We start from the raw sequence: 26,918 nt of genomic DNA on the forward strand, positions 1-26,918 counted from the left end.
TCACGAGGCTCATGGGTAATTCTGGAAAGGTGTTGGAAAGAATATATGAGCCAGAGCTTATACAGGAATACAGGAGAGATAAACCTTTTGGATACATCAGGACAACAATCCATATGAGCTCAGTGGTTTTGACAGTACTTTCTTTGACTTTGCATGCCCAAGATAAATTAATTTGAAAGCCAGAGATTAATTTTGCATAAAATGCCACCCCAAACCATGGAACTACTGGCAATTATTAGCCTATGGGAAAAAGAAATTATTCTTTAAGAGTGTGGTTCCTGGTAGATGACGATATTCCATCAGAAAACCACATACTCAACAATATTAATAATAATAAATAAAAAATAAAAGAAAAATGACCCATGAAAATTTTACATTATAAGATGTTGGAATAAAATGTCATTTTAACATAAGAAAGGAATTATAACATATCATTTAAATATAATTATTATGGTTAAGTAATATAATGACATATTTGTTATTTATAAACTAGGCAAAATAACATTGTAAGCCAATAAATGTCTACTATAACACTTACATAATTGCTAATGAAGGGTGGGATGCCCATATTCATAACAACATACACCTTAAGTAGCTTCAAAAAGAAAAGAAATAAAAACATAAGATACAAGCGTAATTTTCAATCTTTAATAATTAAAGTTTAAACATTTTAAAGTAACCAGGTATTATGTTCATGACAATCTTCAGGAATTATAATTAATTAAAGCAATTAGGATCCATATGTAGACTCTACTAAATTGCTGCATACATTTCACTAAATGTTTATTGACTGAAGAATCAAATATAGTTTTAGTTGACACAATAATTTAAAATGAGGAGACTACATATTAACATATAAGAGTGTACAACATACTTATTAATTATCTAATCATTACAAGTTTTTTTGACAACTACAAATAGATGTTGTAAAGTTAACTGTCCACAATTGTTATATTAGTGTGTTTTTATTTATTTTTTGATTGCTTTTCCTTCATCATTCTAAATTTCGAGGGAAAAGTCACCTGCTTTTCCAAACAATGGAATATGTCAATATTCCTGCATTGTACTTGATTTCTCTGTCATCTCATCATAGCTTAATTTAAGTATGAATGTGACTTAGTTTGCTTAGCAGATCTTATATGGTATTTGAGATAATGTGATTTTCATTTCATAAAATTATTAACTTTGAAAATAATGGGGAATATAATAAGACTGTATACTTTTATTTCCTCAAAATAAACTACACCATAATAAAAATTTCTTAATTGTGTTAACTGCTCAATTCAATACTATTATATAAATTCACATCATAATTAAACCAATGTCCAAAGTAAAATTTTCATTTTACTAAACCAAAGCTCTATTCAATTAATCAGAAATCACCAATTTTATGAATGTGATTTCTTAGAGCAGTCTGGGTAATGGGAACCACCATGTTTGCCCTTTTGTTATGGGCTTATTTCATCTACTGTAATGTTATCATAGCTAACCATTTCTGACATACTTCAGAGTTGCCTTTTTTTTCCTAAGGCTAACTGAAAAATTTTTGTGTATATGTACTACTTTGGCATATTATTTCCTACCTTTCTGGACTCAATTTTTGTGATTGCATTTTTGGCTATTGATTTGAATGTAGAGGTAGAAATATATCTGACATCTTGACTTCAGTATGTCATCAGATGTTAAAAAATATGTCAGTGCTGCAAATATGATTCAAATCAATTGATTAAATTTACCAATCTTAGTGAAGAACACTGGACTACTATACCTCCTTATAATATATATATATATATATACATATATATATATTTCATTTTCTTCCCTATTAATTACCTAGATTTTAAAATTTCTTCAGTATAATAAACCTTATTTTTGTAAACATCCAAAACAGCATGATTATTTATTCCTCATGAAAATGAGTAATTATCTATTAGATTTTAATATTAATTCAAACAACTGAATATTTTATATATTTTCTAATGTTATTCTGTAATATCATACTAAACGTAGTCTTATATACTGCTACCATTTGAGCATATTTATTCTTAAATTTAAAGCTTGATTAGAAGACAATTGTGTTAGTTTCTCTTCTTATTTCCATGATCAATTCCTTGACAAAAGCAATTTAACTACACAATTTTATTTGGATCATTATTTGAAGTTATTTTCATTTTTTTTTTTGCAAAGCAAGGTACCATGGACTTGAAACAGCTAATCAAATCATATCCACACTCAATAGAAGAGAATTTATTTGTTTACAAGTGTGCATTTCTAACTCCCTCTCTTTTATCCATTTAGGAGACTCGATAGGCCCAAACTCCTGGGAGATATTTCTCCTTCTGTTATTTCAGTTAAGAAAATTCCTTACAACTATATTAGAGGTCAACATAATCCAATGAATTTTACATTAAATATCCTGTTCCAGATTTTTGTGTATCATGTCAAGTGGAATATTAAGACTAACCCTAATAACAAGGAATTTTTTAATGTTTTAACTTTGAAATTGAAATTTTATTGTTCCTAGGAATTGGCACAACTTAATTTCCAAGGGAATTTTCTCATTAAAGTTGGCACCAAGGTAATATAAATCATTCTTTAGTAACTATTTTTATTATTTAATCAAGTTAAGTACCAAAATGCTTTCAGTGTTATTGTAGTAATGGATTTTATCTTTTAGAAAAATACCTATTCAAAAGATCCTTTCCCATAATTTCTTGAATTTAGCTATTGTATGTGATTTTATTTCATTATATATTTCCCTTTCCCTATAATATTTCCACAAAATTATTATCAAATTTGCAATTTCTCACTTAGATTTTGCCAAAATATAATCTGTGAGATTTAAGTTTTAATTTGGTTTCGCATTGTGACAGTTTCAAACTGAGTATTTACTTTGGTAAGAAATGAGAACCACCTGCCTGTCTTGGCATGTGTTGTGTAGGTAAAACACATAAACCTTACATCACAAAGCATATAATGATACTACCAACAGCACTGTATTTTGTCAATCAGCACATTACCACTCATACATTGAATTTTAATTTTAAATTATTCTTATAAATCAGTGTTTCTGTAGTATATTTCATGAATTATGTATGGATGGTTTTCAAAAATGAAATATATTTTCTGTGTTATGTATAAAATTAAAAATATAACTTAATTATCAAAGAACATTTTTTAAATATAACATATTTTCAATATTCTGTCATCAACTGAGGAAGGGGAATCTGTGGGGCTCATAAGGGCTCAAAGAGACTATAGCAGTAATCATGGGGCCTGCATGGGTTTTACCCAGGTCCTCTTTGTATTAGTTATGGCTAATAGCTTGGAATTTTTGTGGGACTCATAACTGTGTGAGTGGGTGTGTCTATGATTCTTTCACCTGCTCTTGGAATTCTTTTCTGTCCATGAGGTTGACTTTGAAAGCTTTGGTGTAAGGGCTTTTACCTTGTCTAATGATATTTTTTTTGTAAGATTTGGTTCTTGTCTCTTGGAGGCCTAGTCTTTTCAGATAGGAGATAAAACTGGAAGTGATACCTGGGAAAGGGAAGGTAATGGGGACCTGGAAGGAGTGAGAGAGGGGGAACTGTGGTCAGTATGTTTTGTATGAAAATAGAATTTATGTTCAATAAAAACAAAAAGGGAAAATAAGTATTGCAATGATTTGTGCTAACTTTGTGTATCCAAATTTCTTATTGCATAAAGTGATGAGATCTGATTTTCACTTGTACACATAGAAAATTTTATAATAGAGAAGAAAAATCAGACAGAACTTATTAGAATACATTGCATATATTATTTTCCATAGTTTGAAGAGAGATTAGATTTATTCTGGAATGCAAACCTATCCTTTAGTGAAAGCATAGAATCTCTAGCTTTTCCAAACAATGGAAGTGAATTAAATGGTTCTATAAAGATAGTTCCTCATGTGTCTCCAGAGAAATATACTCTTTCTTATTTCTAGGGTAGATGGGTCATTAATCAGTCTTTAATATAGAGAATTGCATTATTTGCCTTGAAAACCTTGCCATTGCAAAAAAATAAACACCAGTTAACCACTATCAAGAGAGACATCAGTTTGTATTTCCTAGGATATTTTCATGTATAACAGGAATATGTGAAATATATTTTCATGGTTTGAATAGGTATTCCTGCAAGCTGTGACCATTTGCATTTTTTCACTAAGATACAAGGACATTGATATAAAGTCTATAATATTAAATTAAAACAAAACAACAGGTTGAGCTTAACATGGTAGGTATCACAAATATTTGCATTTAAATTAAAGTTGGAAGGAAGAATAATACCCATAACATTATAATTTTTGAAATGTAATTAAGCAAGTCCATCTATTTTGACTGATACAAATATAATTACCTAGCTTCAATAAATCTGTAATTTTTAGTCCAAACAATGTGTTTATTTAATGTGTTTCCAGGCTGGAAGATAAAAACAATCTTTGAATTTCTAAGCAATGCCTGCTCAGTTGCTTCACTTTCAGAACAGTGACAATCATGAATTACCTAAGAATTCAACTAGACAGATGCAGCAATTTAGTCTATTACTGTGAATATCTTCAAAAGACAATAGGGAAGAAACTCCCAGTAGACAAAACCTTGAATAGTATGTTTGGCTGCACACTCTCTTTAGAAAAAGGAATAGCAATATTATTATTGATTCAGTTTATATTGAAACATCCACTGCAAGTAGTAGTATTTTCTGGTTAGGTGTTTGAAAAGAATAATTTTGAAAATTAAAGAAACAACAAGAAGAAATGAAATGGCAAATCAGAGGGTTCATCTATAGGAATGAATTAACCTTAATGCATCCATTTCATTTTATGGCAGCTAAAACAAATACTACCCTTCTAAATACTCAGTTACAGCAGTAGCCATAAAAAAACAAGGCCAAAAGAACAGGGGATTACCCTGGGAGTGGAATGGCAGTTGCCCCTTCATTTTACACATAACAATTTATATTGATTATGATAAATGGAATAATCGAAACTTGTGGTCGCCTTCTTTGTTTGCTCCACATTGTTGTACCATATATGGGGACCTGTGTTTGCCGGGCAGCAGTCAGAGCCAGCCATCTTGCCTAGGGTTTGTAGCTGAGAGTGGGAGTGTGGGTTGGGAAAAGCTAGGTAAAAATATTAAGAGAAAGATAGAGACACAGGATAGAATTAGGAGGGCAAAATTATGCAATTCTGACTCTCTTTAGTTTATACTTCAACATTTTTAAGTATCCAGCAAAAAGTGGGGACAAAGGCTAAATTCTTCTATTATCTATATAAGGAGCAAAAAGACATACTTGGATTAATCCTTGAGGTATTTGGTAGCCACACCTACATCTCAACCTTCAAGGTCAAGGGTAAGCACACCTGAGCCCAAGTTGGTTGTTATTTTGATAAAGACATCTGCTACCAAGGTCAAAACATCCTGCTGCAGCCAAGCTTTAGACCTTTAAGCCTAAGGAGTTTTGAACTCTCTGATCTTGAGGCAAGATGAAATAGACCTTTATGAGCCCTAATAATTCCCCCTTCTCAATGTAATTAATTAATACCTGGACTTCTGCTATCGGACACATGACTGTGTCTGTCTTATTTTATCTTCTTTCACATTCCAGCATTACCTGTCATTGGAACACACATTTCATCATGTGTGACCTGTCTTAGCTTGCCTGGATGCAAAAAAGATCTTATCTGTCTATGACTACCAGCCTCTGAAAAAAAAATGTAAGGGGAGACTGCATAGCATAAACCCATGCACCTCTGAGCCAAAATTTCATTGAGAGTTCTCAAGCAAGCTTGATCATCCTAAGCAATACCTATGCTTTTTTTGGCTACATCTCCTATAAAAGTAGTAGAGGATGATCAAGATAAAGTGACTTTTTAAAATTTGTCTGGAATGTCTCAAGTAGCTTTAGCTATATAAAAATCTAAATCTGTCTTCTTAATTACATTGTATCTAAAGACTCATAAGCAACAAGTCAAATTCCTTCCAGAATGAGCTCTTTTTCAACTATTAACACTTACACAGCACAGCAAAGGTTGTAAATGTTAAGAATTCCAGAATGGTTAATAACAATAGACACATAATTGGTTGGATTACAATTCTCATAATTTTAACTCAATCAAAGAACAATAAAATGATCTCACCCACATGGCGAAGTATGAAAAACTCCACAATTTTGAACCTTTCCTTTTTCCTTCTACAGTCCAATGTACTGTTGTTTCTAATTTCAAAGGATAAGTTTGAGATACTAAAGTATTTGAGTAATAAATGGTCACTGTAAAACTTTTGTACATCTCCTCCTCAAACACAAAAGAGGGGCTTTAGCTACTCATCATCCCCATATTAGTGTTCAATTGTTCTAATGAGTTATTTCCCCCCAAAGGGTAAGACTGGCAAAAATGAGTTCTGTGTTCCAAGATGCAGTGTAGATAAAAGGCTAGACATTCAGTCCTTGGCTGGATCCAAGATAAGAACTCACAGGTGTGGAAAGTTGATGTATCAGGCTTATTGAGAAAATGGAAAACTCCAGCCATAGTTTAGACTATAGAACAATGACAGCAGAGGACCAGGAACACAACTTCAGCACATCTCATTTGAAGTCTCTTTGAAAGACTCCACGAGGTTCAGGCCCCCAGGATCTTGCCCCAGGACTTCAGTGACCCTAATCACTAGGTGGGGTGAAAGCTTGATGCAAACAGCAAGAGGCTTTCTTGTAGTTGTTTAACAAGCTAACCCCATTAGCTCGGGCCTTTCATCCATCCACTATGGTGGATGGCTGGGAAAAGACCTAGAGAAGTCACAGGACAGAGATCTTATAGGGAAGCATAAGGGGAGTGTCTAGGGATACACACAGGATAAGGATTGGTGTGCCTCCAGGCTTGAAGGACTTGCCCTGTGTTGATTGGTCAACTGGTTGTTATGGCCCATAGGCCCTCTCAGGGTAGTTGCTATGCTCTGTGCATCATTGCTGTGCACTTGTCTGTAAAGCACACCCAGAGCCGTAAAATATAGCACCACCAGCTAACTTCTGATTGGTTCCTTGCCACAAGGCAGGCATTTGATGTCCTAGTGGCCAAGGCAAGGTCAGGCAAGCATGTGTTAGGCTGTTATGACTGCCAAAATGGGGAACTGGCCCCTTCAGCTTGAGGGGGCTCCGGCTGTCACAGTATCATCAGGTCTGGCATTCCTCTGCTCCATGCACCTCAGCAGGCATTATATTAAAAAGAGATATTATATTTACAATGTTCATTTTGCATACTGCCAACTACCAGGAGTCAGACTGATGGCCATCCGTTTAGAGCTGCTCCACAGAGGCAACAAAGTTCACTTTTAATTAATTTCTAAATTTCTACTAGTGCAAAAGGATATAGCCTGTCATGAATCCATTCAGTCTGCCATGCCCCTCTAAATGTGCCAAGTCCCACACAACAATTTCACCCACATGGTAATGTGGCAAGACCCACACAGCATCCATAGAAATAAGTAGGAAACAAAGGGGCCATAGCATTCCTCATTAGTATTGTGATATTTACAGCTAAAGATAATGTTAAATTCTGTAAAAGTTCAACAATATTTGTGCTTCATTTTGTTCCTAAAACAAGGGATTATTATTTTCTCTGGAATAGAAAGCCATTTTTTCCTAATGAATTAGTAAAGGAAACTGAGAATGTAATTATAGGAAACTCAGGAAAAAATGAAGTGTTTTTATGCTGTCTCTACCTCATACTTCAATTAATTCAATAAATGTTTCTCAGGCCATTAAATTCAGGCTTCACATGATCCCACCTTCTGCTTCAAACAAAAGGTTACTCAGCATGCTAACAAAAATGTTTTTAACTCTCTATGGGTAAATCCCCTTCAGTAATGGTGAGGTTATTTGAAAATGTAGTTCCCTGGTAATTAAAACAGTTGCTCTATAGCAGATGTTCACACTTTACTCTTCACAATAAAACTGAGCTTCAAATACATGATTAAATCAATTTTTGTATAATTCACCTGATATATAAAGTTTCCTCATCAGCTTACTTTTTTTCAGGTTTAATTAGTGAAAAAAACTCAAGCTCAATGTTGTTTAGGATAGTTTCTCTATTTAAAATGAATTACCCACAGTTGGTTGCTTTCTTAATTTTTGCTGTTATTTTTATATTGTTTCACTTTTTTTCTTATTTCTCGAAAATTCCTTTCCATATTCAAACAAACACAGAATGTTTATCTTTGTATATATTATTAATGAAAATTTTTATGCTTTATGGTCTGGGAATTAACAATTAAAGCTATATTTTTAATATTGCATGGGTGACTTTATGAAATATATAACAAGCAATATGCAAAGAAAATGTATTGAACTTCAGGAAGATGGGAGATAGAGATGATTGATTGATAGATAGACAAACAGACAGATGATAGACATACAGACAAAAAGCAATATCAAATTAAGACTCAAGCTATGCATTAAGAACTTACTGAAGAAGATTCACTTAGGCAGCTGGAAGGCATAGATAATAGAGAGTCCTAGGCAGATCAGGGTTCCAAGTAAAAGAATTCATTTCAGAAGATAAAAAATTAGAATGATCAAAACAGACATTCAAAACATGCAGGTGAGGCTATATTATGAATAATAAAATCTCAGGGAAAGATATGGGGATTCAAGCTGAAGATCAGTGAAGCAAAGCAGCCAAGATACCAGACAACTCTTACCTGAACAAGGCTGGAGAGTTTCTGTCTTCAACAATGCTGAAAGCTAATTCCTTAAGACTGAATACCTGTGCCTATTTTATATGCCACACAAGTCTTGGATTAAAGGCATGAGTTCTGTTTCTCTTTTAGATTGATTCACTATCATATAGCTCCGAGTGGCCTTGAGCTCACAGAGATCTATCTGTCTCTCTCTCTCTTGGGTCCTGGGATTAAAAATGTGTGCTGGCTGACTATGGCTAGCTTTGCTTTCTGATCTCCAGGCAAGCTTTATTAGACATTAGACAATATATACCAAGAGCTCATTTGGGAAATTGAGTCAGTCCACACAATTTTCCAGTTGAGATAAATCATCTTGACTTGGCATTCCATGGCTGAATTCTGATCTTCTCTTTCCTACTGTAGGCATCTTTATTCTCTGGTAATAAGCAATAGCATTATCTTTTAAATATAATTTATGCTTCTCAGCAGCATTATGTTTCTATTCATGCTATTTTGCTCTTCCGTTCACTTCATGTCATAGTGTCTAGAGGCCCAGCCCATATCCCAGAAATAAGTATTGAAAGACACTATAAACAGGCTTGGATATGAACTGAAATGGCTAGCCCTACTTCCAGAAACAGTTTTGCTATGAACTTACACGCCACGTGGCATTTTTTTATAGAAACGATATTTTTGGTGACAGAGGTCTTGCTATTATTGATAATCTCATAAATAATGGTGGAAATAATTAAAAAGGCTGTATGAAATATGATTTATGCATAATATTCTGAGATTCTGTTACGATAAATCTTCCGGCCATAAGCCACTGAGTCCCACCATCATGTGCGCACTTTATGCCAGCCACCCGCCCGAGTTAGGGCCCAAATGAATACACAGAAACTTATATTAGGTTCAAAGCTTCTTGGCCAATGACTAGGATTTCTCATATTTTAGCTCAGTCTTAATTATCATAATCTATATATTTTATAAGACTTATCTTATCTGATGCCTTATTGGTGTCCCTCCTTGCCTGTGAATCACATTGTGCCGCTGGAGCAGGAGGCGAGGGGAAAAGAGGCACACTTCCTGTTTCCTCGCTTAGATATGAGTCCTCTTGCCATGTCACTTCCTGCCTGGATCATCACTTCTCTACTACATTTCCCAGAATCCTCTTTGTCTCCTAGTCCTTGCTTACCATTGACCAAACAGTATTTTATTCAACAATCAATAAGATAAATATACAAAGAAGTACATTCCCCATCATCTCTTTTCTGTCTAAATAAAAAGAAGGGTAACTTATCTTTTATAATAACTGAAGAAAACTATAACCATAACTATCTTTCTTCAACTCTATCAAAGACCAGAGAAGGAAAATATTAAATATTAATTCAGCAGCATTTATAATCAAATGTATTTTAGCAGCAGTAATTCTTTCCTCAGCGATCAAATAATTTAAAGACAACAGTATGGCATATAGTATACAGGCTCTCTGTGTATTTTCCATCTTTATGTTGCTTTTTTTTTTACTTTCTTTTGTTTCTTTTTTCCCTGAGACAGATTTCTCTGAGGAAATCCGCCTGCCTCTGCTTCCTTCTCTCACAATCCTATATATATTTTTAAACCCAGTGTAAACCTTTAGAGGTTTTTCTTTATCTGGATCTGTCTTTATCATCTCAGAAATGCTGAGTCTAAATTATGAGCATATATTATCTCAGTCCAGTCTATATTATCCCCAAACTGCAGGGACCATCTATTTTGGACTCATCCCGAGGTAATCAGCCAATATCTAAGAGACAATAGAAGCACTGAGCTCCTAGAATTTGTGGCTGGGCAGAGAGTATTTCTAGAATATTACACGTGGTCCCTGACAATATATCAAAACTCTTATGTCCTGTCAAGAAAAATGGGAAACTATAGAATGTTGAGAATAGGTGAATTAGGCATTTCCAAGACTAAGCCCATTAATTTCTATCCAATATCAGAGAATCAGCACTGAAATCATATACATACAAGCATCATTAAATGGAATATGTGGGCTATATTTGTAAATTTCTGGATGTGCATAAATAAATATAGATTTATACATTTTAATTAAACATAAAAACTATGTTACATATAACTGAAAAACTGTCATTTGATATAAAAGCATGTATTATATTAACACAGATCCCTACAATATCTTTATTAAGATTCTCATTTGCCAGGTTATATCTTTTCCATTGGCTGCATTGTAAAATTTCTGCATTAAAGAAAAACCTCAAAATCTAAACATGTTAACCCAGAAAGTATGAAAATACATTAAAATGAGGAAATTATAAATTAATATGCCTCAGAAATATATAATAATTATAACAATCAGTAACTAATGCCAGTATTGGAAGAATATCATTTGTTGAAAATTATCACAAAGGTAATTTATTTTTAAGGAACAAATTCTATATCCAAAACTATATAATAAAAATAAATGTCATATAAAGTCTACATAATTTTAGTATTAATTTCAAAAATGATGATGTACAGTATTTACCCATAGACCTACAATAAACATAAACTATGAAGCAATTTTTATGAGAAATATATTTTGCCCTAAGATTGTTCCTGTGGTCATCCATCATGGAATAACTGATGCATTTGTATCAAAAAATTTAGGTAATTACATATTTGCTGCTTTTAAACAATAATATTGGATTATGGTTTTCAATGTTTCTTAAGTTTGATTAAGTTGAAATAAATTCTAGAGATAAAATAAAATGTAGATCAATTAACAGTACATAAATCAAAAATTTGCTATATCATAATTCTAAGAAATACTCGAGCATTTACTCAAATATGTTTGGAATTCTGTTGGTATTTCAAGAAAATTAATATGCAAATGATTATTTTTTCTATGATAAGTATGATGACCATAAAGATAATAATCATATCATTTTATAATACTTTCCCTATAAAAACTTCTTGCTGTATTAATGACCAATGATATCGTGGGACTAGGGGTAATTGTTGTCAATAGTTATGTGTTCAAGGGTGGTCTAACAGGGACAGAAAAAGTCACCATCCAGTGTCTTCAATAAATACACTGAGTATCAGAAAAAAAAGTCATAAATTTTGGGAAAGGATATGTAGTCCAGAGAAAAGATGTGAGAGGAAGTTAGATGGGGAAAAATAACAATAAGAAAACCGGCTATCCATGTATGAAACTGTGAACGAACAAATATAATCAATGTTTCTGTTTAAGGTTGTTTTGTTTCATTATATAAGGGTGTTGCTGAGAAAGAAGCCTATGAAAATTCTGTGTTAAATAGGTTGAAAGTTGATAAGTTTCTAAAATGGCTTTTAAAATATGTCACAATTGGTTAATACTTCTAAAGTTGATGATATGTATATAGATTAAATCATAAAAGATAATATCTTGAAAATGAAAATGTGTTAACATTGCTTTTGGTAAGACTGTTAATTTTATTATGTTTATCTGACCTACCTAAGAGCATGGGAGATCTTTCTATTTTCTGGTATCATCTTTAATTTCATTTTTGATGACTCATAGTTATTGTCATGCTGGTCTTTCACCTGTTTGGTTATAGTTACTCCAATATATTTTATGTTGTCTGTAGCTATTGTAAAGGGTGATGTTTCTCTGATTTCTTTCTCAGCCCCTTTATTTTCTATATATAGTAGATCTATTGATTTTATTGAGTTAATCTTGTGTCCTGCCAATTTGCTGAAGGTGTTTATCAACTGTAGGAGTTCTCTGGAAGGATTTTTCAGATCACTTATTTAAGCAATCTTATCATCGACAAATAGTAAAAGTTTGACAACTTGCTTTCCAGTTTGTATCCTTTGATGTCCATTTGTTGTCTTATTGCTATTGCAAGAACTTCAAGTACAATATTGAAGAGATAGAGAGTCCACAACCTTGTCGTTTTCCTGATTTTAGAGGAATTGCCTTGAGTTTCTGTCCAGATTCATGTTGGCTGTTGGTTTGCTCTATATTGTTTTTATTATGTTTAGCTATGTTCCCGTTATCTCTGATCTCTCCAAGACCTTTATCAAAATGAAGGGGTTGAATTTTGTCAAGAGTTTTTTCAGCATCTAGTGAGCTGATCATGTGGTCTTTATTTTTCAGATTGTTTATGTGGTGGATTACATTGAGGGATATTCATTTGATGAACTATACCTGCATCACTAGGATGAAGCCTATTTGATCATGGGAAATGATTTTTCTGATGTGTTTTTGGATTTTATTTGCAAATATTATATTGAGTATTTTTGCATCAATGTTCATGAGGGTGATTGATCTGTAGTTCTCTATCTTAGTTGTGTCTTTGTGTGGTTTGGGTACCAAGGACAATCAAAATCAAAGCACAATTCTTCACAGACCTTGAAAGAACAATTTTCAACTTTATATGGAAAAACAAAAGACCCAGGATAGCCAAAACAACCCTGTACACTAAAGGAAGTTCCAGAGGCATCACCATCCCTGACTTCAAAATTTACCATAGAGCTATAGTAATGAAAACAGCATAGGATTGGCACAAAAATAGATAGGTAGACAAATGGAATAGAATTGAAGATCCTGATACCAACACACACACACACACACACACACACACACACACACACACACACCTATGAACACCTGTTCTTTGACAAAGAAACTAAATCTATGCAATGTAAAAAAAGAAAGCATCTTCAACAATTGGTGCTGGCATAACATGATGCTGGCATGTAGAAGACTGCAGATAGATCCATATATATGACCATGCACAAAAGATAAGTCCAAATGGTTCAAACACCTCAACATAAATACAGCTACACTGAACCTCTTAGAAAAGAAATTGGGAAGTACCCTTGTACTAATTGATGCAGGAGACTGATTCTTGAACATAATAGTAGTAACACAGATACTGAGATTGACAATTAATAAATGGGACCTCCTTAAACTGAGAAGCTTCTGTACGGCAAAGAACACCTTCAAAAAGACACAATGGCATCCCACAGAATGGGAAAAGATATTCAACAATGTCACATCTGACAGAGGGCTGATTTCCAAAATATACAAAGAACTAAAGAAGCCAGTATATAAAACACCAGATAATCCAATTAAAATGTGTGGTACAGAGCTAAATAGACAAGGCTCAATAGAGGATTCTAAAATGGCTGAAAGACACATAAGAAATTTTTCAACATCCTTAGCCATTAGGGAAATGCAAATCAAAACAACTCTGAGATACTATCTTACTCCTGTCAGAATGGGTAAAATAAAAAACACCAATGACAGTTTTTACTGGACAGGATTTGGAGAAAGGGAAACACTCCTCTACTTTTGGTAGGACTGTAAACTTTTTCAGTCACTTTGTAAATCAGTATGGTGGTTCCTCAGGAAAGTGAGAGTCAGTCTCTCACAAGATCCAGCAATTGCACTCTTAGGCATATATCCAAAAGATGCACATTCACACAACAAGGACATCTGTTCAACCATGTTTATAGCAGCATTATTTGTAATAGCCAGAACCTGGGTAGCAAACCAACCTAGATGCCCCTCAACTGAAGAGAACATAGAGAAAATGTGGTACATTTACACAGTGGAATACTGCTCAATGGAAAAAAACATAATCTTGAAATTTGGCGGCAAATGGATGGCACCAGACGAAACCATCCTGTGTGAGGTACTCAGTCACACAATGTCAATCATGGTATATACTCACACATATATGGATTTTAGACATGGAGCAAGAGATTGCCAGCCCACAATCTTACCACCAGAGACTCTGGAAAACAGGGAGTAACCCAAAAGAGACATACATGGTCCCCCAGTGAAGGGGAATGGGAGAGGAACTCCTGAGCAGATTGGAAGCATGGGGCAAGGGGACAAGGAGTTGGGAGAAAGAGAGGAGGAGAGGAGTTGTGAGGAGGATATAAGGGAGCAGGAATTTTCAGTCAGGTGATGAATAGAGGAGCGGAGGATGAGAGATTCCATAACAGAGGGAGCCATTATAATTTTGAGGAAAGATCTGAAACTAGGGAGATTCCCAGAGATCTACAAGGGTGGCACTAACTGGAAATATTAGCAATGGTGGAGAGGCTAACTTAAATAGCCTTCCCCAATATTGAGTTTGATGACTAACTTATATCCCATCCTAGAGCCTTCATCTAGCAGCTTATGAAAGCAGAGGCAGACACCCACAGCTAAATACTGAACTGAACTCTGGAACCCAGTTGCAGAGAGGGAGAAGTGATGAGAGAAGGGGTCAAGGCCAGGCTGGAGAAACCCTCTGAAACAGCTGACCTGAATAAGGGGGATCTCATGGATCCCAAACTGATGGCTGAGAGGCCAACATGGGATTGATCCAGATCCCCTAACCGAGGGTGTCAATGAGGAGACCTTGACAATCTATGGGGCTTCTGGTAGTAGATTAGCAATTATCCCTGGCATAGGAATTGACTTTGGAATCCCATTCCACATGGAGGGATGGTATCTCAACCTGGACATATGGCGTATGGCCTAGGCCCTGCCCCAGATGATATGACAGACTTTGGAGATCCCCATTGACGGTCTAACCCTCCCTGGTGAGTGGAGGGACTGGTGGGTTGGGGAGTTTGGGGGGGGCTAGTGGGAGGCAGGGAGCAGGAGCGAGAGGTGGAGCTGAGATTGACATGTAAAGCAAGATTGATTCTAAATTAATATTTTAAAGGAAAAAATAAAAAACAAAATGTGTTATTATAATTGGACAATATATCTATCTTAGCTGAATTAAAAGGGAGCCAGAAATGAGACACTATATGGATTTCTACTATAATATAGTGTTCAATTATAATTCCAAGTTGAACAATAGCTATGTTCAGTTGAACAGATATTTGTTGAATTGTTACTAAGTTACTGGAATTAATCTAGAAAATATTTTGTAGACTTATAAGTATATTGACAACTTCATGAGAATTAGAGTAACAAAAAACTAACCACTAGGAATACATTAGTCATTGATTACAGTGGGTTAACTAAGTTTGAAAACCTACCCTAAATGTAATCATCACCATACTATGGTTTATAGTAATGAACTGAATAAAAGAGAGAAAGCATTTCTGCTGCTTGACTGGGGATTAAATGGGAGCAGCTGCCTCATGCTTCTGCAATGATGACTTCACCATTGTGAGCCTAAAAATGGTGATTTTCTCAAATGCAGACAAACATAAAACCTTGCAAACATACATGTGTTCATCTGTTTTTCACTCTTTTAACACTTTCTCATTTTTATTCAATACACTGAGGTCAGAAGTATCATTCCATGAGCTTGGAATCATGCTTATATTAAGACAAGAAAAAGGAGTTAATTGTACTAACAGTGTATTTTGTGATGAAGTGTATCTACTTTATAACACAGTGATATTTCTGCAAACTACTTTCTTCTAATAATCCAGACACCAAGTCACTTTTACAATAAAGAACTCAAGGAAAGTGAAAGGTTATTCCCAAAATACTATGTATGTTCAATTCTCTTGTAAAAGCTTTATTATAGGACAGCACTGAACAATCTTATATATAAAATTAGGAATGAAAAGATGAAAGATACTTTGTCTAATCTTTATCTAAATATGTCTATATTCATGCTATACTTTGAAAATGAAAAAATCTATCGATTTAGAATATATCAAAAAACACTCTCTAAACATTTAGTTACATACTTTCATAAGTCTTATCATTTTCTGTATTGATTATTTTAAAAGCTTGTATTATGTTATTGTTCTGCATTCATATTTTGTTTTAAATTTCAACACGTGTTTCTGTGGTTTTATTACTATTGAATGATAGCATTCTTTAAATTTGCCTAGATTGCTGTGGTTATATATTTTTCATTATTACAATGTAAACTGAGAAACAAAGGTAGTTTCATGTATTGTCTTTTTATTTGATCACTATTTATGAAATAGCAACCACAAATAAATGATAGACTTAGTAACTGCATAAAATAGTTTGAATTTTTGTCTTGGGGATAATTACAGACACTGACACTACTAGCTATTTTTTTTTCTGTAGTGGATATTCTATTCTCTCAAATCATTTGCTTATATTACATTAAACTAAGGATCAATAAGTAAAGAAAACAAAAGTAAATTAAACAAAAAACACAAATAAAAAGACAAATGTATTTTCATAAAATACCTTTAATATAATGTCTGTTATAGGTAATTTTGTATATTCCAGACTTTTATTCTGAATAGAAAACCAGATCATTGCAATGAAGAAAATCATTATGCTTTTGTACTGTGTAAAGTATCTTGTATGTGGGCATCATAATAGAATTGTGAATTATTTTTACTTTGTTAGCAATTGGGATAAGACACTTGGAAAATAATTCAGTATATTGCTTCTATCATCAGGAAAAACCAGTAAGAAAGATAAACACTGAAACATGAGCAGAAAAAAATAATTAAAAGCAATTCTCACAACCATATTTCTAAAAAAATGTACTAAAATTATAGAACTCATTTTATCTGTATTATTACCAGTAGCCTTTATGGGCACATTATTGTCAATAATAAAAAGCTAAATGTCTTCATATTATTTTCTGAAACATAATACAAAATTGTTTTAAAAATGCTGACTTATTTTGAATACAATGTTGTATATAATGAGTTTATCTGAATATTTAAAGAAAGAATAATAATGTATAAGAAAAATCATAACAACCAATATTAGCAGGGATAAAAAGTCAGTTTCTAAATTTGTTCTATTTATGGTAATTAGGACAGGGTTTAGATTATAATTTGTATTGTCATTTTGATGTTTTGAATAAAGGATTCACATTTGTAATTCAATGATTGATTTCATACATACAAATGCAGATTGGACTGTTTTAAATTTGGAAGTTGACAGTACTTTACTGAAATGCCCATTCTCTCTACTAGATCCAATACTGAAAGAAATTTGCTAGAACTGAGCTGAAATGTAGTGGACTCCTTAATTATCAAAGCTACTGCCAATCTTTGTTTTTGATATCTCCTATAGCAGTCTCTTAAATATTCTCTTTGTTAACTTTAAAGTGATCCCCTAAGGTCCAAACTAATGAGATGCATCTATTTCTACTGTAATTTGTTCTTTATGTGTTATAAAATATGCTCTGAATTGCTTTGGATGAACAAGGGAACAGCCAACAATAAGGGGACAGAAGGAAGGGCCATAATATGAGTAAAAGGAGGAAAGAAGAGCACATGAATTTCTGGAGCAAAATTGTTTAAATGTTCAGCATAAATTAAAAATAATCAGGCAATACAGAAAGTTACCTGATGTTTGGATCCCCAAGACTCAAGAAGTCACGGGTGGTTTGGGGGATCATGGAAGAACCCCCAAATGTTGTGCCCAAAATCTGAACCCCCCCAAACAAGCAAGAGACCATATCTGATGCAAACGCAAAGAGTTTTTTAATGTACGAGTTAACACAGTGGGTGTAGTACGAGGGACCCTGAGCAGCAGAGAGTCAGGGCATATATTGGGAGTAAGCAAGACCGGAGTCTGTGGGTCTGCTTGTTGCATAGTAATAATCTCAGGACTGGCACAACTCTGGGATCAGGAGAATCTGTCCTGAGTTGATTGGTTGCTATACCTGGATAGCTATCTCAGGGCCATTTCTACCAACTGCATTCCACTATTATCAGTAAAGCACATCCAAAGCCCACCAGCTAACTACTGAATGGTTCCTTACCACACATAGGTTATCTGTTAGTCTATTCCCAGTAATAGGGCAAGACTGCTGGGGGGTGGGGGAGGGACCACACATCCTGATGAACCAGGGGCCTAAATCTTGCTGGGTTTTATTCTACAGCCTATAATGCCTGCAAAAGCAGGGGGCTGGATTAAGGCCTAGGTTCTTCAGTTATAGGTTCATTTCCATTTGTGAGTATGGAATTTGTTATAATTTAACACCATTGCTTTATAATATTATCTACTAAGGAAATGGTAGTGTTGAAATCTGGTGGTATTTTTTAAAATATATATTTTTATTTTTATGTATGTTGTGACAGGGGTTCAACAAATTAAAATGGTCAGATATGGATCATTAGACACATGTTGTGTTAAGCTGCCTGGTAATGGTTCTGAGAAGCAAATTCATGTCTGACTCAACAACAGTGAGTCCTCCCAGCTCTGATCATCTCTTCAGCCTCATACTGACAGGCAAATGTATTGTTTTTCATCTTCAAGTTTACAGCTCATCCAGAAACTGATCTGTTTGTTTGGAGAATAGTATGTTCTTGTTACTCTCTTAGTCTCCTTAGTTTCAAATATTCATTGACTAAATGATCATTAATAGAGATCTTTATTTCCTTCTTGTGTCAAGATCAACAATAGAGAATCCACCCAACATGGAGCTGTCACTATCCTATCATAGGTCAGTGGGAAAAATTCCTTGAGCTTCACCTCCAGGGAAGAGATCATTGCCAGGGGAGATGAGCACAAAATCTCATACCTGTCTGGAAACATAGGCATGTAATACCTGTCTGGGGAGGAAAAGAAGCATCTCTTCATCAGGGTAGGTAAAAAGTCCTTGGTTATAACTGAGCATGCGCATAGCATTGTATGCATTCATAATGAAATTCATTTGAACACCAAAATGAATGAATAAACAAATAAATGTTGAAGAGGTTAGAAAGGAAAGAAATCCATATTAAAGGGTAGTTAAAAGGAGAGATTAATGTAGAATGTGAATGATTGGATGAGAATGACCTCATAAAATCTTATGTTTGATTAATTGGTCTGAAGTTTGTGTATTTGAAAAGGGTTAAGTAATCTGACCTTGTTGGAGGCTTGTTACTGAGGGTCACAAAGGACTCATGGCATTCCCAGTCTTTTTCTGCCTCCCTCAAGCAGATGAAGACACAAGCTATGAGATGTTTTTGCTCCCATGGTTTTCTTGGACTCCATGGACTCTAAGTCTTTAAAACAATCAATCCAACAATATAAATTTTCTAGGTCATGTTGTTTTGTCCATACTATATAAAAGTTTCAAAACCAAGGGCTTATAAAAATGTATAATAACATATATACATACATATGATTCTGTAACAGATACTCTCTATTTTTGTATAATATATACCACCTAATAAGGTAAACATCTTCCAATTCTTTGGAAATGTCGCCCTTTGTTTTCTTTACTTTAAAACTGAAATTTGTTTTACCCTTACTTTTATGTTGCTATAAACCTTCAGTTAGTAAAGTAACCACAATAGAGACTTGGTGTTGTTTCTTTTGTACTCCAAAAAAAGAGTACATGAAGCTTCTTACCTTTCAGAAACATTTTATTCTGGAAGGTGTATTGCTTTAACATTAATTAAAAAATTAACTCAGGGGAAATTATTAACCATTGGCTTGACTCTTCTAAAAAATTCAAGCAAATTTTGTTGTTATAGATAAAATATCATGACATATGTTTTTTGTATTTTTTCAAATAAAATATATGAGTCATAATTTATGTTGTATGATTTTTCTGTGTTTTCAATTCATTTCTTCATGATTTCCATTAAAGAAATATATTATCCTTTGAAACACATCTGTTTGACTGGGAAAATATTTGTTTTAATGAACTATATAATTCCTTAATCCCAGTTAGTTTAATATTCCAGGATTTTCTCAACATACTTGTACTTTTCTAATAGCAAAGTGAATTTAAATAGGAAACATAATTTGAATTTCTGTATCAAACCAACTAAATGGATCTGAAGACTGATATTGGGTTCAAACTTCAAGCTGAATGTCAGAAAAGCAAAGCAGCTGGTCACTTACTATTTACCTCTACCTCAGGCTGCACGGGCTGATCCTGTCTCCACTAGCTCTCACCAAGCCTCAGACTGAACCTCTCCTTAGCGTGGCTGGAGAATGAAGGCCTCCTACTGGACATTGCTTCTGTCTTATATACTTCCCTAATTTTGGGATTAATGGTATGAGCTATAATTCTCTTTTAGATTGATTCACTCTTATTTATTCCTGGATGTCCTTGAACTCAGATAGATCCAACTACCTATTAATCCTGAGTCCTAGAATTGAAGGTATGGAGCTAGTTTCTGGTTACTGCGGTTAAAGGTGTGAGTCTGGCTTCTATGGCTTGTGGCTGACTTTGCTTTCTGAATCCTCTGGCAAGCTTTAATAAATCATAAATAATACAACACTACAAACTTCCAAACAGTAAATTCAATCATTACTCTTCTTTATATAAATTTCTACAGAGATTATATGAGAGACAGATACAGAAGGGGTGAAAGGGAGAAGGAGAGGGAAGGGAAAGAGTGACAAAGATACACAGGGTGACGCTAAAACATTGTTTGTGTTGATCTTCTCTCACAATATCTTGAAAATTCTTTATAATGTGAAAACAAATGTTAAAATAATTCACATATTTGTCTGTACAGCTATGTTGGCATTTGTCAACTCCACACATTTTAAATTTTCTAGGAAGAAGAAATGTCAACTAAAGTATTGTCTCCATCAGACAAGCCTGCTCTCATTCTGTGAAGCATTCTCTTGAACAGTGATTAATATTGGATGTGACCCACACAATGAGGGCCAGATCAGATCCAGTCAGATGACCCTCCTTGAATCAAAGCAGTTGAGGAAGCCTGGGGAAGCAGTATGTTAGGCAGCATTAATCCACCTCTCTTCTTCACATCTTTTTCTTATGTCATTTTCCCTGGTTTACTGACATGACATCTCTTGATGATGGGCTGTAACCTGGAAACTAATAACCCCTTTCAAGCACATGATGGTTTTGTTAAATGTTTCATCACTGCAACAATAAGTAGACTACTATAGTTAGTATATCATATACAATGATATTTTATTTACTATCACAAGATATGTTTATATTTAAATTAATAAACAATTGAAATATAAACCAAGAAAATGGGGTAAATTTACTCTAAAATTTTTTGGAATAATGTTATACTCAGCCTTACATTATTGAGGTGAATATTGCTTTACACATTTGAGTATAGTATTATTTTCCTGTAGCTGAAATAAAATGTATGACCATGTATTAATGAAAACAAAATCCTCCAGTTTTTAAATAAAAAAAAATCTCAAATATTATTATAGCATTTTGTGCTATTGTACTGTGTTTTGAAACGTAAGCCTGCACAAATTATACTGAGATGTTATTATTACATATTTGTGAAAGTAAGAAGAATGTAAATATGAGCTGATCCTGGAATTGTTTCTCTTCTAGTCTAATTTCACCATCCTCAATTGTTTTTATTATATTATTGAAAAAGATCAAGGTAAGCTGAAAATTGAATGCCATCTAACTTTCTACATATCCTCAAGAGAAATAAGACTTTTACTCTGCTGAAATTGAAAATTGAGATATAATATGTGTTTAAAGAGTTCCTATCCTCTAAATTATTTACAGGTAACAATTTGGTCGCATAGTGTTTTTTTTTTCTCTATAAATTTTTGATGATACATGAGGCATTGAATCATAAACATGCAAACATTTTATTCTTCTTGTCACATTCTGTTGCCTTATCTTGAAATGTTGTTGATTTTCAAATTTTCTCACAATTTTCAGCATGATCTATTTGTTGTTCTTGAATAGAAATTCAGCAATAAAGAGTTCAGCAAAACGCCAATATTTCTTTTCTTTTTCAAGAATAATTCATCACAACTGGCTTCCTTCTTCAACATTTTAATCCCTCTGTGTAAGTATTCTAGCTTTTAGACAAAAGTGAATTTATATAGATGTTATATTTTTACTATTTTTTATTTAAAAATTTCATTTTATATACCAAACTCAGTTCCCGATTCCCTACTTCTCCCACCCCTAATCTTCCCCCATCCCACTCTCAATCCCCTCCTCAGAGGAGGTAAGGCCTCCCTTGAGGAGTCAAGAATGTCTGGCATACCAAGTTGAGGCAGGAACAAGAACTTCCCCTTGTATCTAAGCTGTGCAAGGTAGCCCACCAAGGGAATGGGCTTGACAATGACAGCTCATGCACCCAGGATAAGTCCTGGTGACACTGCCAGAGGCCCTGTCAACAGATCAAGCCACATAACATTCAGAAGGCCTAGATGAGTCCCATGCAGGTTCCTCAGCTGTCAGTCCATTGTCTCTGAGTGCCCACTAGCCCAGGTCAGCTGTCTCTGTGGTTTTCCCCATCATGATCTTCACATGTCTTGCTCATATGATTCCTTCTCCATTGCTCCCACTGGATCATAGTGAAGATCAATAACATTTTAAAGTAAAGAATTGTGTTCAATTACAAATTTTCCTGTATCATAACTTCCATGTCAAGTTGTGCAGCAAAACTTTTTTTATAATAATATATTTCGCTCATATCAGTCTCGTCTAGGATACCAAGACCAACTTTTCTTAACAACAAATATTATTTGTGAGAGTTTTGAAGCCTTTACTCCATGAGGTGCAGTTCATGTAATTAGAAGGAAATGATGAGAATGAATTTTACTTCAGAACCCTACAGAGAAGAGTTAAGAGATATTTTGGGTTAATCAGAGAATGTCTCTTTTGACATTCTCTTTTGTTTTTTCTTGTTTGATAATCTTTTTCACATATGCAATCAGTGTTGATTTTAATGATATAGAATGTTATTTGCTAAATCCAAGACACAATTATCTGTAATAAAGAAAAAAGGTAACTATTAAAATATGGCATAAATATGAAATTCAATATGTGTGGTATGGTAGTCATTATTTTAGTAATTTTATTATTTAGATTTTGTTTTACTAATTATTCATACAATGTAAATTAACTATTGTTTCCACTACCAAGACTCATCACAGATCCTCCTCACCAACATACCCAACATTTTTTCTCACTATCTTTCTCCTTTCTGGATTAAAAGAGAGAGAGAGAGAGAGAGAGAGAGAGAGAGAGAGAGAACAAAACAAAGGGGAAATAGTTTAATGGTTTAATGGTGCCTAAACAGACCCTCTGCATGTGGGGGATAGTTTTATACCCTGGTCTGTGGAACACTGGAAGTGAGACGAGTATCTATCCCTAGTGCATGAGCTGGCTTTTTGAATCACATTCTATATGGTGAGGTGCCTTGCTCAGCCTTGATGTGGAAGTCGGGAGGCTTTTGTCATGCCTCAACTGAATGTTCCAGACTATGCTGATGCCCCCAGGGGAGGCTTTACCCTTTCTGAGGAGTGGTTGGGGTTGGGCTGTGGAGAGAAGGGGAATGGGAGGAGGGTACAGAGGGGAAACTGCAGTTGGTATGCATTAATGAATAAAAGAATAAAATAAAATAAAAATGTATTTTATCAAAAAATAAAGGTGTGCACCATGACAAAAAACCCACAAAAATAAAAATCAAAACAAATAGTTATATGACCAATAAGATAAAATGCATCAAAACAAAGCAAAATGTAACAGAAAGTGTACAAAAATACCATTAAGTGTGGGTATCCTTGCAAGTTTCATACAGGGAAATGAACCCCCATCAAGAGATAAGACTGAAAATCTGGTGTAGATTGACTTCAGCAACCTGGGTTAGGCTTTTTGAAGTCTAATCATAGGCAATTTCTCAATATATTTAAGCACAGAACAATTTGAAAAAAAAAAGTTTCCAGTGTAATACAATTCCCATTGTCCAGGAAGTATAATAACTTTGTAAATCAACTCAGAGTAGAAGTAATTTCATCCAAGTAGATGGGCTCTACCTGTACTAGCTTGAGGGCCTAAGGGACTCAGCTGGTCTTAGTCAGATTAATATTATAGAAGTCACTGGGGCTACTGTTTTTGGGAACTTGGGGGAATCTCTATTGGGATAATTTAGATTACTAGCCACTTCCTTTCGTGGTGGGATGTGCTTGATGTGGCCTGACTCAACATAACACAGACACAAGACTGTTAAGTATGTCCAATTCTCAGCTTTCTGAGTGGAATGGCAGATTTTTCATCTTTCTCATTGGACAATTCTGTATGCTTAAATTCCTGGTTTCTCTGAGGATCGGTGGACCCAAGGATTTCCTGCTATACTCCTAACAATTAAGCTCATATTATATGTTCAATTATTATATGCATTTGTCCTACTCTGGAATGTACCCAGTGATAATCTACCTAGCAAAACTGATTTCCCCCTTCCAACAAGGATCAATGTAAAAGAGTTGCAAAGTTACCAGTGGGATCCTGTTTCTGCTTCTCTCTCTTAGTTCTGGAACAAGTCTGGCTTCAACATGTGCTAGCTTTGTGTTTGTTACATAGTCTCTGTAAGTTAATACATTCATCAATTTTCTTGAGTCTGGAACACACTATTTCCATGGAGTCAACAGTTAGTTATCTTTAGACATTAATATTCTTGCCACATCTTCCAGAAAAAAACCTGAACCTAAGGGAAACAGATTCCATGTATGACTTCTGAGAATTTACACAATTTATTTAACAAAACAGATATTAAATCACAAGATATCATGTCCTTATTTTTCTTTTCTTTTTTCTAATAATTGATGAATACTATTTAGAGATAACTTTTTGTTACTAGGTGCTTTCATTCATGTTGACAAAGCTATATACAACCAAGCCATCAAAACAGAGTAGATTATGTTATCTTAACAAATACAAACCATTTTGGAAAAAATTATTCTATGAGATTAAATTAACAATGTTATGTCACAGACATACATTAAAATTTTCTACAAAAAGGAAAATTTGTGTGAAGTGTCCTTCATATAGTAGAGATGACAAAAAGAATTCATCATTTGCAATGATATTACTCAAAATGTATCACAAGAGCTTTCTGCTTTATAATTTGCTTGGTTCTTTTCTTCAGGTTATATGTTAGATTAGTAGACTATCCTATCTATTTTTATAACATTTAATTTTGCATGAGAGTAGTCAATAAATTGAACATGCAACATTTAATTCTTAGTATAAATTACCAACACATTATTCCACTTTATCCAAACAAATTTCCAAAGCTTGATAAAGTGTGATATATTAATAGGACATTATGCTTTTATTTCCATTCATTTATTTAGCTCATAAATGAAGTCATGCACAATTATGATAAACAATACAGTATGTTCACAATGCCATGGCTAAATTAAACCAATTAACATGTTATAGCACACATATTCATGATTTTTGTTTTGAGAACACTTAAAGTGTACTATCTAACAATTTTTAAAATATAGCATATTTTTATCAACCATACTTATCATGCTCTTAGTAGACCTCAAGACTTCACAGAGTCCATGCCTCTTGTCCAACTGAAGTTTTATATCCTTAAACCAATTGTTTCCCCATTGTTAAAAGACACACCTAGAAGCCTAATAGCCACAATTCTGCTGTCTGTTCCCATAAGTTCATCATTTCTAGGTTACACATAAGATTGAAATTGTGTGACATTTGTCTTCCAGAGTGTCACTTATTGTTTTTTGGCAAGCATATAACTTTACTACTTACTAAAGATGAAATCAAATTTGCATGCACAGGTGAGCACTCACTGAAACATCTTGGATTCATCACATATTTGAGTTTCAAAATATACAAAGAACTCAAGAAGCTAGTCTCCAAAACACCAAACAATACAATTAAAAAATGGGGTATGGAACTAAATAGACAATTCACAATAGAGGAATCTAAAATGGCTGAAAGACACATAAAAATGTGTTCAACATCCTTAGCCATCAGGGAAATGCAAATCAAAACAATTCTGAGATACCATCTTACTCCTGTCAAAATGGCCAAAATCAAAAACACCAATGACAGTTCATGCTGGAGAGGATATGGAGAAAGGGGAACAGTTCTCCACTGCTGGTGGAAGTGCCAACTTGTACAGCCACTTTGGAAATCAGTATGGCAACTCCTCAAGAAAATGGGAATCAGTCTACCACAAGATCCAGCAATTCCATTCTTAGGCATATACCTAAAAGAAGCACATTATACAGCAAGGAAATCTGTTCAATGATGTTCATTGCACCACTATTTGTAATAGGCAGAAACTGGAAGCAGCCTAGATGTCCCTCAACTGAAGAATAGATAGAGAAAATGTACATTTACACAATTGAGTACTACTCATGGAAAACAGACAATGAAATCTTGAAATTTGCAAGCAAATGGATGGAACTTGAAGAAACCATTCTGAGCAAGGTAACTCAATCACAAAAAGACAAACATGGTATGCACTCACTCATATGCATATTTTAGACATAGAGTAAAAGATTATCAGCCTATAATCCACACTGCCAAAGAAGCTAATAAACAAGGAGGACCTTAAGAGAGACAT

This window comes from Cricetulus griseus (assembly GCF_003668045.3).
Source record: "Cricetulus griseus strain 17A/GY chromosome 1 unlocalized genomic scaffold, alternate assembly CriGri-PICRH-1.0 chr1_1, whole genome shotgun sequence".
NCBI classification, from domain to species: Eukaryota; Metazoa; Chordata; class Mammalia; order Rodentia; family Cricetidae; genus Cricetulus; species Cricetulus griseus.